We start from the raw sequence: 17994 nt of genomic DNA, 5'->3' as shown, positions 1-17994 counted from the left end.
GGAATTTCATAAATTCATTCTTTTTAATAGCTGAGTAGTACTCCATTGTGTAGATGTACCACATTTTCTGTATCCATTCCTCTGTTGAGGGGCATCTGGGTTCTTTCCAGCTTCTGGCTATTATAAATAAGGCTGCTATGAACATAGTGGAGCATGTTTCTTTCTTACTAGTTGGAACATCTTCTGGATATATGCCCAGGAGAGGTATTGCTGGATCCTCCGGTAGTACTATGTCCAGTTTTCTGAGGAACCGCCAGACTGATTTCCAGAGTGGTTGTACAAGCCTGCAATCCCACCAACAATGAAGGAGTGTTCCTCTTTCTCCACATCCTCGCCAGCATCTGCTGTCACCTGAATTTTTTATCTTAGCCATTCTGACTGGTGTGAGATGGAATCTCAGGGTTGTTTTGATTTGCATTTTTCTGATGATTAAGGATGCTGAACACTTTTTCAGGTGCTTCTCAGCCATTCGGTATTCCTCAGGTGAGAATTCTTTGTTTAGCTTGAGCCCCATTTTTTAATGGGGTTATTTGATTTTCTGGAGTCCACCTTCTTGAGTTCTTTATATATATTGGATATTAGTCCTCTATCTGATTTAGGATAGGTAAAGATCCTTTCCCAATCTGTTGGTGGCCTAAGGAGCTCCACATAAAACCAGAGACACTGAAACTTATAGAGGAGAAAGTGGGGAAAAGCCTCGAAGATATGGGCACAGGGGGAAAAAATTCCTGAATAGAACAGCAATGGCTTGTGCTGTAAGATCGAGAATTGACAAATGGGACCTCATGAAACTGCAAAGCTGCAAGGCAAAAGACACTGTCAATACTTTGAAGTTTTAAACAACCCAATTACAAGCAGAGGGGAGCTCCCTTGATTCCTGCCTTCCAAGGTGTGCCTGATAACCTTGGGGCTAGGTGAGATTGTGGTTTCTGGTATCTCGGCATCTACTCTCATAAAGAGATACAAATCTCTCTGCTAACTTCTTTAGACTTCAGATGTCTTTGGTACTGGCAAGCAGACTACCTTGATTTGGTGGTGCACACTTTTAATTCCAGTACTTGTGAGAAAGCAGAGGAGGTGGATCTCTAAGTTTTAGGCCAGCCATAGTGAGTTCAGGACAGTCAGAGCTACAGAGTGAGGCCTTGTTTCCAAAGCAAAGAAAAAGAAAAGAAAGAACAAAAAGCAGTCATAGGGGCTTAAAGCTTTGAACACTTGTTGCTTTTCCATAGGACCTGGGTTTGGTTCCCAGAATTCACATACCAGATGGTGGCTCACAACTATCTATAATTACAGTTCTAAGGGATCAGACACATGACTCATAGGCATAGATGCAGATAAAATACTCATGTACATTAAATAAAATAAATAAACCCAAACCCCGAAACTTTGAATTTTGTTTTATACATTTCTGTTTTCTTTCTTTTTTTCTTTTCTTTTCTGTTCTTTTTTCTTTCTTTTTTCTTTTTGAGACAGGGTTTCTCTGTATAGTCCTGGCTGTCCTGGAACTCACTCTGTAGACCAGGCTGGCCTCAAACTCCGAAATCTGCCTGCCTCTGCCTCCCAAGTGCTGGGATTAAAGGTGTGTGCCACCACTTCCCAGTGTTTTACACATTTCTTATTTATTATTAATATTTTATCCCATGTGTATGAGTGTTTCCCTACATGTATATCTTTGCACCACATGGTATCTGGTGCTATAAGAGGCTAGAAGAAGGTTTGGATCTCCTGGAAATGGAATTACAGACAATTGTAAGCAGCCATATAAGTGCTGGGAATTAAACCCAGGTCCTCTGGAACAGCAGCCGGTGGTCTTAACTGCTGAGCCAGCTCTTGAACCCCCACAAAATATTTTTTGTTTATTTTCTTGAGACAGGGTTTCTCTACATAACCCTGGCTCACTCACTCGGAACTCACGATGTAGACTAGGTTGGCGTTGAACTCACAAAGATATACCTCCTTCTGCCTCTTAAGTGGCCCAAAAGAGTTTTTTTTTTTTTTTAATTCAGTCACAGGTGCGTGATTTGTCATGTACAGTTTTCAACAGCTTTCAAAATACAATTTTTGCCAGGTGTGGTAGGGTATGCCTTTAATACCAGTACTCCAAGGGCAGAGCTGGGCAGATCTATGTGAGTTCCAGGCAAGACTAGTCTATATAAGAGAATTCTACTCATTCGGGGCTGTACAGTGAGACACCTAGTCTTGGGGCAGGAGGAAAAGAGAAAAATAAGGAAAAAGAGAAGAATAAACTAAAAGCTGGACTTTGTATAAAGTTATAGAGTTGGAGTGGGAGTTGGTGGTTTTGTTTTATAGTTTTTAAAAATGGCAAACTTCCTGTTTGCAGTCTGTCGTGTAGGGAACAGAGAAGGCACCACTCCATCCAAGTGACACGTAAATGAGTGAGATGGAAACCAACAGGGCTCAGTTCTTTCAAGAGAAGATCAGAGGAAACCATCATCTCCCGATGCTGAGAAGATGTAGGCTGATAGTGAAAGCCATAGCTTGTCAGCAGTCCACAGGAAGAACTATCAGGACCTATTGTCAGGGTGGGAAAACCTGGGCAGTTAGTGACTCGCTGGGGCCTTGGTGTGGCTGAGGAGTGCAGACTCCAGGATCACACAGTCAGTGTAGCACCCACTTGGTGCCTCCTCTGCCACCAGCTCTCCCAGTTCCTCAAAGTTGGTAGTGTAGCCCATCACCACACACTTCCTGGCAAGGCAGGAAAAGAAATGCTTTTGAAATATGCCAGAGAATTCCATTAGGAATTTAAGGCCTGGCTTTAAGGAACTGTGGAATAAAACCTACATTCTGGCTTTTTCCCTTTCTTATACCAGGCTTCCCTACGTGGATCTGGCTATACTCAAACTCACTGAGCTCCCACGCCCTGTCCTGCCCACTGCTGGGATTTTAGCAATTTCTGGAATTGTAGCAGATTCTAGTCTAACCCTAACCTGAAGGAAGAGAACTACCCAGCTGCAGACCACTCAAGAAATCCAGTTTTACCCAACTGGCTGAAGTAACTTTGAACCACAGTGGTGCAGTTCATAATGCAAGACCCAGCCCCACAAAAGACAGACTAGTCACAGCAGGGCAGGATGTTCCTCCACTGCATTATCAAAGTCTTCTTGAGGGCAGTTACCAAGGATATCGTGTGTGCCATTGAACAAACAATTGCAAGACATACCAAAAAAAAAAAAATGGAGAAGTACTCAAAATAGAAGCAAATTAGCACCAATATGGGGATTATAGTGTTTAGGTTATTTGCTTAGTTTGTTTTTTTTTTTTTTTTTTTTTTTTGGTTTCTCTGTGTGGCTCTGGCTGTCCTGGAACTCTGTAGACCTGGCTGGCTTTAAACTCAGAGATTTGCTTGCTTCTGCCTTCTGAGTGCTAGAATTACAGGCATGGGCTACCACTGCCTGACTTTTGTATTGTGTGAGCATGTCACACACACACACACACACACACACACACACACACACACACCCCTCCAGTGGAGGTCAGATGACTTCTATGAGACAGTTCTCCTTTCAAGATGTGACTCTCAGTGGTAAACCCCAGATGTCAGCTTTAGCAAGGTCCATCTCGTTGCACCCAGAAGTGGTTTTAATGATTAAGATGCTAATGAATAAAAGGTGGACAGATGCAAGAACAGGTGGGTAATGTTGACTGAGGTAGACGTTTTCAGAAAGAACTAAAGACCTGTTGGGTCACAAGCATGCTGTAGCAGGAGTGTCAAGAACGCCTTCGATGGCTTCGCTAATACGCTGCATGCGACCAAAGAAAGAATCTGTGCTCAAGGATGTGGCCATAGACGATTCAAACACTAAAGCAAATGCAAAAGGAAAAAGGCTCCAGGCAAGTAGAGCATCCCACTGGAGAGCTGCAGGACACACCCAAAGCTCATAGTGTAACTTTGAACGAGAAAGAAAAATGCAGAAGAACCTGAGTGGTCTCAAATTGATGCCAAATACATGGTTATAAATCCAGGATGCTCATCTACTTCACTTGGAGCACCCCACCCTTAGTGGCTTAAGTAGCCTACTGTCCTTCTTAACTGCCCATAGCATTATTCATGACAAACAGTTAGCCCTGATCTTTTATTAAGAGCAGGATCTACAAAGGAGGGTCTACAGGAGACATTGGACTTTCTTCAGTTACCTTCTTAACCATGCTCTTGGTACAAAGGCTACAAAGCAAATTAGCATCTCTACTGCTTGCAGTTAGTATTCAAGATGAAAACACCCTGCTTTGTGTTTAATTCCCTCCTAGCCTCACGGCATCATTTGAAAGTGAGTTCCTGTAATAGAAAGTTATTTGTTGACAGCTGTGACTCCTACGTGATTTATGCTACCTCTGACCTGCATTCTGTGTAACATGACTTCATCCATGGCAGTGAAAGGAGGTGACTTGTACACCCTGACCTGGCACACACCTAGTGCTTTACTTAAGGGACTTACTTCATCCATGCTTGCTGCTGTGAGACTGACTTCCCTCTGGAAGGCCGTCTGCAATGAGGCTTGCCTATGGGTTCTCATCTATGAGTAGTGGGAGTGTTTTTTTTTTTTCCTATTTGCTTATTTATTTTATTGTTTAGATTTGTTTCTTTGGCTGGCCTTGAGCTTATAAAAATCCTCCTACCTCAACTTCTTGAGTGTTGGTATGAGAGACCATCTCACAAACAGCTTCTCAGCATTACTTTCTAAAGTGGTCTCAATACTTGACCTTAGCCAAAGGTCAGAAGCCACCGGAATCTTTAGCCGGTGCCTGTATCTTTATTATTTGCATTAAGGGGAAGGTATGTGTATGCCTATCAGTCTTTATATGGCTCATAAGTGCTCCATTTGGTCATAGTTCATATTCTTTGAGAGGACTTTTGATGGTTTCCACCTTGACCCATGATGGTTGGAGGTAGTGAATGTCCTTTCTGCTTCTCTGTCCCGCCCCACTCTTCACTGTAGCATAGTTATAGACAACTCTTTCTTTTTTTTTAAGATGTATTTATTTATTATATATAAGTACACTGTAGCTGTCTTCAGGCACACCAGAAGAGGGCATCAGATCTCATTACAGATGGTTGTGAGCCACCATGTGGTTGCTGGGATTTGAACTCTGGACCTCTGAAAGAGCAGTCAGTGCTCTTAACCTCTGAGCCATCTCTCCAGCCCCCTATAGACAACTCTTATATTGGTTTCAGCAACACAGAAGCTACAGGTGGCTAGAACTCCTTCACCAAAGGACAATCAATGAGGCACAGGGTCTTTTTTCAGGTATCTTGGAAGATTTATCAAATAAAAGTAGATTTTGAACATTCAAAAAGTTATTATTGGGGGCAGGTGGAGGTGGGGACATCCTCTCGGAGACAAGGGTGAGGGGGAATGAGATGAGGAACTGTCCGAGGGCAGACCAGCGGGAGAATAATGACTAGACTGTAAAAAAATAAAAGTTATTATTAGGGGAGTATACATATACAGTGGCATGTGTATAGAGGCTAGAGGACAACTTGTGTAATCTCTTCTCTCCTTCCTCTTTACACGGGTTCCAGGGATGGAACTCAGATTATCAGTTTGTACAGTAAGCACGTTATCTCCTGAGCCTTCATCTTCCTGTCTGATTTTGAACATTTAAGGAGAATTTTTTACATGCTGAAGAGTTGACCTCATTTGATGCCCAGCACCCATATAACAGCTCAGAACTACGTGTAGCTTCACAATGCACCTCTGTGTGGCCATGTCCTATTTATGATCTGCATCAGGATCCAAAGTTTGGTTTTTTTCAATTTGTGCTATTTTTAAAATGTTTACAACAAAACAGTTTCTAAGTAGTAATAGTTATACTTCCTTTGTATAACACAATAATAATTACTTTGATCAAAATAGCCATACGCTTGTTATATAAACATTTGAATTTCTTATCCATTTATGTGATTATCAAACATTAAGTATGACATGTGCTTGTATTTTTGGCATTTTTGTTTGTTTGTTTGTTTGTTTTATTTTGCCTGTTTTTTCAGAGTCTCACTGTCTTACCTTTCCAAGTACAGGTCGCACTATTATGCCTGGCTGGGTTTATACCACCTTATGCTAGCTAGCATCGTTACTTAGGGGAAAATAGTTTTAAATTCAGTTAACTTGGCCAGAATTTGAAAAGTTGGCCTCCTGCTTCCATTTTCATTGAGGCCTGAGAACATACTTTTTTGTATAATTTTGAAAGTATTTTACAAGTTTGTTATATTTAAATGTTTGGGGTCTCCCCCACAAAAAATATTTTTTTCTCCCTCTCATCTTGGTCTCTTGCTGTCACTAGGGTGATAAGTGACATTTCTCCCCAGCAAATGTTAGATTCAAAGAGACTTGACAACAGCCGGGCTTTTTTTATCCCTTAGGATCTGTGGGAAGAAGCAGTGTCCGCCGTGTGCAGCAGGTGCGAGAGGGTGGCTGAGCCGCTGCTCACTCGAGTGCTTCCAAGGGAGAGAGAGGGCAGTTCTGCTGCCTCAGTCCCTGGACCTCCCTCCCTGCCACTTCTGGACCTCTCCACTGCCCTGCAACCAAAATAACATACGACTTATGGGTGGGCTCTAGATGACTACTGGGACCCTGCTCTGTCCTGTGCCTCAGGCTTTGCACATTAGATGCTAAATATTCCATTTACTATTGGTCATGGCAAGAGAGACCTCATTTACTTGTTTGTTTTAAGTTGATGAACGCTTTTCCCCTCCGCTTCTTTTTACCCCTTTGAGATAAAATTTTGCCATGTAGCCCAACTATGCTGGCCTGAGACCCTGACAATTCAGTGCTTTTTTTTATACAATCTGTGTTGGGTGTGATACCATACACCTGTAATCCCAGCACTTGGATATAGAAGCAGGTATATTTCTGTGAGTTGGAAGCCAGCCTGGTGTGTATATAAGTTTCAGGCCAGCCAGAGCTACATACCGAGACTCTGATGAAATAATAATAATGATGATATAACAATAGTAATAATTCTGATCAAACTTTTATCTTTGCTTTCTGTTTGGGAACTGTAGTATCCTTTGGTGCACACACAGGCATGCACACGTGGGGTACATCTTGAATTTCTACTTACTGCGCCTCCTACCTTGACCTCCTAAGTTGTGGGATGACAAATGTGAGCCACCATGGCATGATTGTGATTGAATTATTTTTATTTCATCTTAAATAAAATTTCTAGTTTGCAAAATGCACAATTTGTTTTAACAACACAGATAAATATAGCTGTAGAGCTTTGTTTTATGTCTTTTGGGGGGGTTCAAGACAGGGTTTCTCTGTGTAGCCCTGGCTGTCCTGGAACTCACTCTGTAGACCAGGCTGGCCTTGAACTCAGAAATCCGCCTGCCTCTGCCTCCCAAGTGCTGGGATTACAGGTGTGCGCCACCACTGCCCAGCTACTTTTTTATTAGAAGTGAGGTTTGATAAAAATCCACCCGGAGGTGGTGTTGCATGCCTCTCATCTGAGTGCTAGAGAAGCCGAAGAAGGGAGAATCAAGAGACTGAAATCTCTGAGGACAACCTGAGAGCCAGACCCTGTCCCAGAACAAACAAAAAGGAATTGATAAAACCTGCTTGCTTAAAATTCAACACTAGTGTTTCTAAAGTGATACTATTTATAACATTTTTTAAGATCATTTTTTTGTTTGTTTTTAATTATGTATAGCACAAGGCTGTGTGACATGGGAGTACAGGTTCCCAAGAGCTGGAGCTGCCCAACCTATGTGCCAGGAACTTGCAATTCTCTGCAAGGAACAGTATGTGGTCTTAGTGGCCAAGTCAAGTCATCTCTCCAGCCAAGTAATGCTGTTTCAAAGAAAATAATAATAGACCAAAGATTACCAGCCTTATAATGTGGTGTTGGAGAGGGAAGTTTCACATTACATGTAGTTCTGCATAGCACCAGTCTGTAGAGTCCAGCTAATTGAGGCTTGATGTTGGGACCGATGCCACTCCCTCAATGGTCTTAAATCGTCCCTCATGTGAACAAGCCTTCACTTGAAGGCAGGGCTATGAGTTATTTATGACCCAATTAATGGTCAACATTCATTCTTGTTTAATGTTTTGAAGACATTGGAAGGTAGGGTTAATACAAGCCTCATACTTTCCTCAGAATATTGGAAGCTAAACTATTTTTAATATCTAGGGTCATGTTACCGATTTGAAGCAGCTCTCTAAAGCTTGTATTTCTGATCCTTAATGTGTGTCCATTATGAATGGTGCAGTCAATAATTCAGTCTGGTTGAAACTTGGTCATACATGCTTTTCTCCAGGAGTCCACCATGACATTTTATGACATGAAATTCACAAGTTTAAAGGAATAGAGCTTATGTTATAAAATGTCTTTGAACCCACTGATACACACTGTGACTGAACTGTGGTTACACATTTCTGCTTAGGGAATATTCTTTGTAAAAACGGTGTTATTAGGGGCTGGAGGTGTGGCTCAGCTAGTAGAGGAAGCTTGCTTAACACACACACACACACACACACACACACACACACACACAAAAGTCCTGGGTTTCACTCTTCTGTGCTGCATAAACTAGACAGGGTGGGAAGTACCTGCAGTCCCAGCACTCAAGAAGTGGGGACAGAGGACTGGGAATTTAAGATCAGCCTTGGCCATGTAGCAAGTTCAAGGCCAGCTTAGGATACATGAGATTCTGTTTTTAAAAAACCAGTTACCTTTAGAATCATGTAACTGGGAATAAGGTGAGATAGTTCTATCTATATGAAGTACCTTGTATTTCTACATATTGTCTGCTCCTGCTTCAACTTCATTTTCATCATTATATGTAACACTGCCTATAGCCTGTAACTTGCCAAGTAACTCAGCCTAGATTTGAACTTGTGGTTATCCTCCTGCCTCTCTCTCTTAGAGTGCTGGGGTTTCAGGTGTATATCGCCACACCTGGCTATTTATATGACATGCATTTGTCCCACCAGAATCAAAGCCAGCGTCTAAGCCAGTGGGTTGCAAGCACTGAGGGTCACAGGCCCTTTGGGTGCCAAAGGGCTCTTTCACAGGTGTTACCTAAGACCATCAGAAAATACAGACATTTACATTATGCTTCATAACAGTAGCAAAATTAGTTATGAAGTAGCAAAGAATGTTGGGGGTTGCCACACCTGAAGTGTAGTATTAAAGGGTTGAGAACCTCAGAGCTGCTGCGGCAAGGTTCAAGGCCAGCCTGGTCTACAGTGTGAGTTAAAGACTAGCCAGGGCTACACAATTGCTTTCCAGTAGAATTATCATCATCATCATCTTTTTTTTTTTTTTTTTTTTTTTGGTTTTTCAAGACAGGGTTTCTCTGTATAGCCCTGGCTGTCCTGGAACTCACTCTGTAGACCAGACTGGCCTCGAACTCAGAAATCCGCCTGCCTCTACCTCCCAAGTGCTGGGATTACAGGCGTGCGCCACCACTGCCCGGCCATCATCATCATCATTTTTAACAGTGAAGATGGCAGTCTCTCTGAGGGACTGGGGACTGTGTGCCAAGGCACAGGGTGGCTTGAAACTTTTTTTTTTAAGATTTATTTATTATTTATTATATGTAAGTACACTGTAGCTGTCTTCAGACACTCCAGAAGAGGGCATCAGATCTCATTAGAGATGGTTGTGAGTCACCATATGGTTGCTGGGATTTGAAAGCAGGACCTTCAGAAGAGCAGTCAGTGCTCTTAACTGCTGAGCCATCTCTCCAGCCCTCCAGGAGAATTATTGTCCTGTATGTAACTATATCGATAAATCCTCTGCATTAGTTGGTTTCTGTTGCCATGGTAAGATGCAGTGACCAAAAGCAACTTAGGCTAAGAGACCTTCGTGCTGGGAGGGAAGGCTGCATGCAGCAGGCCTAGGGGCAGGAACAGAAAACTGATAGCTCACATCCTTAACTGCAGAAGAAAGTGCAGAGTGATCTGGCAGTTGGCTTTCAGTTCTCAAAGCCCACCCACAGGGCCACACTTCCTCTAGCAAGGCCACACCTTCTAAATGTTCCCCCAAATAGTGCCACAATCTGAAGATTCAAAGCGTAAGCCTAAAGGGGGATTTTCATTTAAACAACCACAATCACCATGCCTAGAGTTCTTTGTCTGAAGAAAAAGGAAATGTCAGATGAACCTTTAAAACCAGTGCAAAGCTCTATCCTCTTCTTTCTCCTCTCTGCCCTTTCCGGTACCTCCACAGCCCCCTTCTGTTTTTCAAGACAGGGTTTCTCTGTGTAGCCCTGGCTGTTCTGGAACTTGTTCTGTAGACCAGGCTGGCCTTGAATTCATAGAGATCCGCCTGCCATTTTCTCCTTAGTGCTGGGTTAAAGGTGTCCTTCATTCCTAGCTTCTTCCCTTTGTCTTTATATGGGATTGTCAGAGAGAATCCTCAAGATGTCTGGATATCACAATGGCACCTCCATTGTACAAAGTTTTCTTTTTTATTTTGTGGATGTAAAGTACACCATATCTTTTGCTGGCTTTCAATGTTTAGACACACCTGCCATTGGCCCAGATTTTGACCAAGGAGGTCAGTTGCTGGCCAGTGTCAGAGTGTCAAATGCTTTTAGGTCAGACTCAGAAACTTCCGCATGCTTTCCTTTTGTATGGTTGATGAGTTTTGGAACTGGGCAGGCGACCTTCCTGCTTCAGCTTCCTGCCTGCTGAGATAACAGAAGCTCGAGGAACTGCACCTGGCCTTCGGCTGCATTTTTCTTCATCTTCTTCCGGTGGGTGCATGGGATTCGGGTATGCTATCTTTATTTTTAAACATACCCACTATAACTTTTTCTTCACAACCTGTTTTTGTTTGTTTCTGGCAAGTATGTAAATTGACTTATGTCTCCTCTTTTCATAGAGAAGATGCTATAGGTCTTTCTGACATTCTGCCTGGCTCCTGTTTATCTCTCAGTGCAGTGCAGTGATGGTCACACTATCTTCAATGCTGGCTAATATTTCAGATTTGTTTGGGATTTCAGGTCTTCAAAGACTTGACAAGAAAGGATGTAGGTGGGGCACACTTGTTTTTATTTTGCTGAAATTTGTTATGCAAATTCCTGCTGAATTCTTCCTTCAGAGGCACACTTTGTATAAGTTAGGAGGAATGAGAGCAGAAATAATACGAGATCTTCCTCAGTTTTCTTCTCATGGCTTTGCTTTAAAGCAGTTGTTCTCGGTGTAATCATTTTCAAAGCATTAATAAGGAAAGAGCCATTGCTGCCAAGTTGCTGCGATTCTGAAATAGCGTTTTCTTCTGAGAACTGGGCAGCTGAGGTCATTTGCTAGCTCTGGGTGTGTGTGGAAGGGGAGAGCCATTTTGTGGACACACCCTGCTGAGGTCAGTAACCTGCTGGGCAGTGTACTCTACTCTGACCCTATTTAGACCTGGAGGATCCCAGCAGGCAGAGACAGCATCTGCAGAGGAAGGAAACAGGCCATGCTGGGCCGCTCAGAAGGGCCAGACCCAACGGGCGGAATGTGGAGCCTTCATGACTTTGGCTAGCCATGGATCCAAGTACTGGCCAAGGATGACTTTGTCCCTGGACATGGTGGCTTATGTTGGGAATCCCAGTACTCAGGAGGCTGAAGAAGGGCGATCAAGGCAAGCCTGACCCGCATAGTAAGTTCCAGGCCAGCCTGGGATATAGAATGAGGCAGTGCCTTAAAATAAAATAATAAAGAATTTCAATAGAAAGATGTTATTCACAGTGTACATTACTTGTATGTATGTATAGTTTGAGTGACTGGCTTTTAGAGATTTCTTTTTCTTTGTTAAAGGCCTGCTTTGGCTGGAGACATGGCTTGGTGGATGAAATGCTTACTGCACAAGTGGGAGGACTCCCCAAATCCATATAAAAGCTAGAAGCTTCCTGGAATTCCAGCACCGGAGACGCAGGGATCCTCAGGGCAAGCTGGCTAGCTAGATTTGCAGAGCTGCTGGTTCAGTGGGAGATCCTGCTTCACTGCATGGAGAGCAATGAAGGTTGATGTGTATATACACACACACACACATACACACACACACACACACACACACACACACACGCACGTGCACACACACCTCCCATACATAAGAAAAAGGAAGAAAGGAAAGAAAATGCACTTGTAAGGTTTGAAATAGGCTCTGACACAATAACATGGTTGATCCTAGTAGAGGCTCTGGGACTCTGCCACCTACCTACAGGAGACACTGTGTTGAACCTAAATGAGTCCAAAGGCCTTCAGTAGATCATAGCTTTTTAATTTACTATTTTAATTTTACCTTTTAGAAAATATAGCAGAAAATCTGTTTTAAAACGCTGGTTTGATCATAGCTTTTTAACTTATTTAAAATTTTATCTCCTAGAAAATCTGTTTTTAAAACAGCGAATAACTAATAAGAATAAAATTAGAGTAGATTTCAATTCAAGGAGAAAAATCTGTCTAGGAACTACATTAGTTTCAGAACAATTGCACGTTATAGAATACAGTTGCTAGTAGTTCCGTTGTTAGCCGTGTAAGTTGTGTGCTGAGACATTGTTTGGGGCATGGAAAACTGGAACCTCATAGCTCTCTTTGACAGTTTGCCAGCTGGAATCCCAGCCAACCAGATAACAAGCTGTAGCAACACTCGGCCCTCTAGGACTCCTGAACCTGTGCCAGGCCTTAGAGGGAAGACTCTTTGAACACGCTCTTCCGTCCATCTGAGAGTAGAGGGCACCAGAGCCCCATGGTGTACAAAGAAGTATTCCACCTCAAGAAGTTTACAATTGGAGGCCTGGTAATATTTAGTATAGTTTTACTATTTTAAATTTTAAACAAAAAAACAAGAAGGCAGAATCCCCCTTGCCTTCTTTCGTGTTCTGTCTGTAAGTGGCTGAACTCAGCTGGAGAGATCTCAAGTAAGTGTGTCAGGAAATGACAATGACCCTCTTTTAATCTGTCTTAGTTAGGGTTTTACTGCTGTGAACAGACACCATGACCATGGCAACTCTTATAAGGACAACATTTAATTGGGACTGCTTACAGGTTCAGGGTTCAACCCATTATCACCAAGGTGGGAGCATGGCAGGATCCAGGCAAGCATGGTGCAGGAAGAGCTGAGAGTTCTACATTTTTATCTGAAGGCTGCTAGCAGAATAATCACTTCCAGGAAACTAGGATTCGGGTCTTAAAGTCCTCACCCACAGCGACACGCCTATTCTAACAAGGCCGCACCTACTCCAATAGGGCCTTACCTTCTAATAGTGCCACTCCCTGTGCTGAGCATATACAAACCATCACATGATCCTACCCAAATTTCTTTGAAAATAGGGGGTGGGGGGTGGAGAATGGGGTTAAGGTAGCGAGGGAAAGAGAAGAGAGAAAGATCCTAAATTCCATCTTTATTTATTGGAAATTCCTAGATATCCCCAAGTGTGTTAAGATGAAGTCTGTGTCTTCTCTCAGCTCTCCTTTCCGGAACCATGATGCATTTATTTGGTGATGTCACCACCGATCCTGTCACTCAAACCCAAAGCTTTGTTACTGTCACTGAGTCATTCTTTTTTCTCTACACACCTAGGATGTCACTGAACTTGGTGTTTATGTATTATTAGAAGTTCCCCAGCTAGTCATTTCCTTTCGATTCAGACTCAATTTCAGACTACTTGTTTTCACACTCAATCACCCCATGCATAGCTATATAGTACTGAATGTCTTACCCTTCATTATTCAGAGCACTTTTCACCATTCACCACTCATGAGGGTGAATATAATTAAAAGAATGTACCACAACACGTGTTGGAAAGGTTGTAGAAGACTGGGAGCCCCATTTCTCTCTCAAGTAACTCCACCCTACCGTAGAACTCTAAATTTTCTAACACTCAAGACTTTCACTGTGTCTTTGGTGGAGTAGGTTCTGTTGTTTTCAGTGTATTTTTCTTTTCAGGTAATCTTTTAAGAATGCATATTAGATGGGCTGGAGAGATGGCTCAGCAGTTAAGAGCACTGACTGCTCTTCCGAAGGTCCTGAGTTCAAATCCCAGCAACCACATGGTGGCTCACAACCATCCATAATGAGGTCTGACGCCCTCTTCTGGTGTGTCAGAAGACAGCTACAGTGTACTTAGATATATAATAATCAATAAATCACAGGGCCGGAGCAAGCAGAGGTCCCGAGTTCAATTCCCAGCAATCACATGGTGGCTCAGAACCATCTGTACAGCTGCAGTGTACTTATATACATAAGATAAATAAATCCAAATCTTTATTTGAAAATGAGTATTAGAGAAAATGAACGCTTCAGAGCAGAGGGACCACCAGGCCTTCTTTCCTTAGCAGCCGCACACTGCCGTCTCATGGTGTATACAGAGTTAACCTCGCGCTCCATTCAGTAATTACTAAGGCTTAAATGACTGGTCTTCAACTCTGCCTTCCATAGAATCATTGGGGACAAAGTCCTACCAGAGACTTCAGATCAGAGTCCGGGTGAAGGGCTCATCCTAGCACCGAGATGCTGCTCTGACAGCCCAGTCTTCGGGCACTGAGCCCAACAGATAAAATAAGGACGCCAGTGGAACTGTATGGAACCTACTTGACCATCGCCAGGATTGACTTGTTGGTTCTTGCGTGTCGCAAAGTGCTCCACACAGACGGGATTTTTATTGGGACATTTGAAGGTGTTACTGCTTTGACAAAAATGTTTTAACCTTAATTTTTTTTTAAACACTCAGCCATGTAATTAGAACAGCAGAGTGTACCTTTAGGAATAAGTATAGATGCCCTGATCTTATTTGCAAACTCTGTCTTCTCTAGGCTGGTATACATTCAGCAGCTTGCCCTCCCAAGACTCTTCATGTTCCTTGTTCCTGTTCCGCTACGGTGCTTGGAAGCAGGAGATGGGCTCCCTCACGGTCAACAGGACATGATCCAGGAGGAGCAGTGAGGGACGGTGCTGCTGGTAAGTGAGGCAGGGCTCATGATGGGTGCTTGGCTTGCATGTTCAAAGTTGTCTGCAGTTACATACATACTATCGTCTCTGTCTTCAATTACAGGTCACACTGGGAATTACAACAGTAACAAGGGTTAGATTTTTAAGATAAATCTCTAATTTGCATGATTTTATACATATCTCTATTTTTCTGGATTGTTATTTTTATAGAGGGTTCTTATCAGATTCTCAATGTCTGAATCTTTCTGGAAAAGAAGTAAAAGTCTTCTTGGCGTACTAGCCAGCATGGAGAAGAGGAATGTTATTGCCACCGCGTCTCTCCCTCCCTTTCTGACTCAAGGACAGCCACTTCCTGAGCGAGCATTTGCATTTGTTGCTAGGTCTGCACTGAGTACTCGGAGTGGAAGCTGCTGTGGTAGTAGGCAGCAGGGTACTAGCAGAGAACTAAGGTGTGACGTGTGCTGTAGAGGTGACAGGCATTCATACCAGCTCCTGAGAGGACAACACAGGCAGTGGGTGCAAGAAAATCCGAAGAACCCCTTGTGCCTTTAAAGTTGATCTTAATAAAGACCTGTTTGCTTTCAAAGCTCTGAACTACTAGTAAGTTTCCTAAAGCAGGGTTCTTAAAATTAAAAAAAAATATATTACATTTATTTATTTACTTGCGGGAGGGGGGAGAAGACATTCGACATTCTACATCACTTGCGTGTGTGTATGTGTGTGTGTGTGTGTGTGTGTGTGTGATGTGTATATGTGTGTGTTTGTGTGTATGATGTGTCTGATGTGTGTGTGAGTTTGTGTGTGATGTGTGTGTGGTGTATGTGTGTGTTTGTGAGTTTGTGTGTGTGATTGTGGTGTGTATTGTGTGTGATGTGTATGTATGTGGTGTATGTGTAGTGGTGTATGTGTGTCTTTGTGTGTGTGTATGATGTCTGTGATGTGTTGTATATGTGTGTGTGGTGTATGTGTGTGATGTGTGTGAGTTTGTGTGCGAGTTTGTGTGTGTGGTGTATGTGTGTGTGTGTGTGTGGTGTATGTGTGTGTTTGTGTGTGAGTTTGTGTGTATGGTGTGTGGTGGTGTGTGGTATGTATTGTATGTGTGATGTGTATGTGTGTGGTGTATGTGTGTGGTGTATGTGTGTGTTTGTGTGTGTGTGTTTGTATGTATGTGTGATGGTTTGTATATTCTCAGATCAGGGAGGGGCACCATCTGGAGGTGTGGCCTGGTTGGAATAGGTGTGTCACTGTGGGTATGGGTATAAGATCCTCACCCTAGTTGCCTGGAAGTCAGTCTTCCACTAGCAGCCTTTGGATGAAGACTTAGAACTCTCAGCTCTGCCTGCGCCATGATAGCCTGGATGCTGCCATGCTTTCACCTTGATGATAATGAACTAAACCTCTGAACCTGTAAGCCAGCCCCAATTAAATGTTGTTTTTTATAAGACTTGCCTTGGTCAAGGTGTCTGTTCACAGCAGTAAAACCCTAACTAAGACAGTATGTATGATGTGTGTGATGTGTGTGTGTGTGTGTGTGGTCTGTGTGTGTATTATGTGTGTGTGAGAGTGTACTTGTAGGTCACAGAACAACTTGTAGAAATGGTTCTGTCCTTTTACCATGTGAGTTCTGTAGATAGAACTTAGGTTTTCACCCTTGGCAGCAAGCACCCTTGCCCATCTTGTCATCTGTAGACGAAGTTTAGGGTTTCTCCCTCTTCCTCTCGCTCTCACTCTCCCCTGCCATGTCTTTGTATGTGCACATGCACATGTGTGCCTATATGTGTACTTGTACTTTGTGAAGGTAAAGTGACAACCCTCGGGAGTCTGTTCTCTCCTTCTACCACGTAGGTCATGGGGATCAAACGCAGGTTGTCAGGAGAAACCTTTACCTACTGAGCCACAAAGTAAGGACTCCTTATAAAACCATTTTCATGTATTTATATGCATAAAAAAGTAAAGAACAAACGGATGCCCCCCCTCATTGGAAAATGAAATGCATTCTATATCTACCCTTTCCTGTGCTAGAAGCCAGGTGAAGTGGCAGGGGTGGGTCATGTGGGAGAGCGCTGGTGGTCAGAGAGAGCAAAGGAAGATTTTTGACAGTATTCCATCTATAACTCTGAGCAGGTAGTTCAGCTGCAGTGTATCTTTATGCTGCTAGCTAGAACCTCTGCCCTCATTCTTGGAGCTTGAGGATGTAAGTGAACACTCTGCCCCTTGACACTTCTGAGTCACTGACTTGGTACCGTCTTTGCACTGGCCTTGGATACCCCCCCACTGCCACCCTGCCCCAGGCTTCTGAGGCTGCCTAGATTACCTTTTTACCATGGGGCTTTGATGTCATCGTAAGGGAACCCTCAGAATAAAGATTGTCCCCCAATTGTTGATATTCTTAGATTTCTTTCCCTGTTCATGTTGGGAATCTTGGGTAATTATAAACCTAGCAGGCGTTACTTCCTCTCCTGCTCACCCAATCGCTGCTCACCTCCCCCTGTGGGCGCCAACTGTGACCACTCCATCACTCCTGTTCTCTACTTGAGGTCCCAGAACATGTATGCTAAGATGGAGTTTTCATCTCTTTAGTGAGATTATAGCATGACTCAGAGGTTCTCTTCTTGGAGCTGGAGGGTGGGTGAGGAAGGGAGTGTACAAGTTTATGGAAGCATGTAAGAGAAATAACTAAAAAGGCATAGAAGTTAAATTTTTCGCTGTTGGTGACTTGGCTTGCTGAGGAGTTCTTTCCTTTAACCCCTCCTTAATCTTAGTTCACACTTAACTTTTACAGATGGGACAGCTCAGCGTCAGACTTAGTTTTCTGTAGTAAATAAGTGTAGGACATACTTGAGTACATCGCTGCAGGTATGACTAAGGCCTTCTTTAAGTTTTGTTTTACTTGGCAATCAAGAAATAGACAACAGTAATAGCATTCTTTTATGGATTCTATCTATCTATCTATCTATCTATCTATCTATCTATTTATCTATCTATCGAGTCAAGTACAATGTGACTTCCCGGTTTTCTACTAGAATATATTTTGTTATCACCATTACTGTCATTATTTATCACTAATCTTAATGATTTCTTCAGTTTTTATTT

General features: G+C 42.9%; 1 protein-coding gene across 6 annotated transcripts in view; it reads left to right on the top strand.

Annotated features, from left to right (window-relative positions):
* Positions 1-17994, top strand: part of Tet2 (tet methylcytosine dioxygenase 2) — an 81460-nt gene that overhangs the window by 16198 nt on the left and 47268 nt on the right. For all 6 annotated transcript variants that reach the window (XM_006501283.4, XM_006501287.4, XM_006501286.4 and 3 more), the window contains exon 2: positions 14766-14910. The gene's annotated coding sequence lies outside the window, so the exon portion shown is untranslated. The remainder of the gene's footprint in view (positions 1-14765; positions 14911-17994) is intronic.

Source organism: Mus musculus, chromosome 3 (assembly GCF_000001635.26).
Source record: "Mus musculus strain C57BL/6J chromosome 3, GRCm38.p6 C57BL/6J".
NCBI lineage: Eukaryota > Metazoa > Chordata > Mammalia > Rodentia > Muridae > Mus > Mus musculus.
The sequence above is the reverse complement of the archived record's forward strand: the minus strand, read 5'-3'. Positions and strand labels throughout refer to the sequence as shown.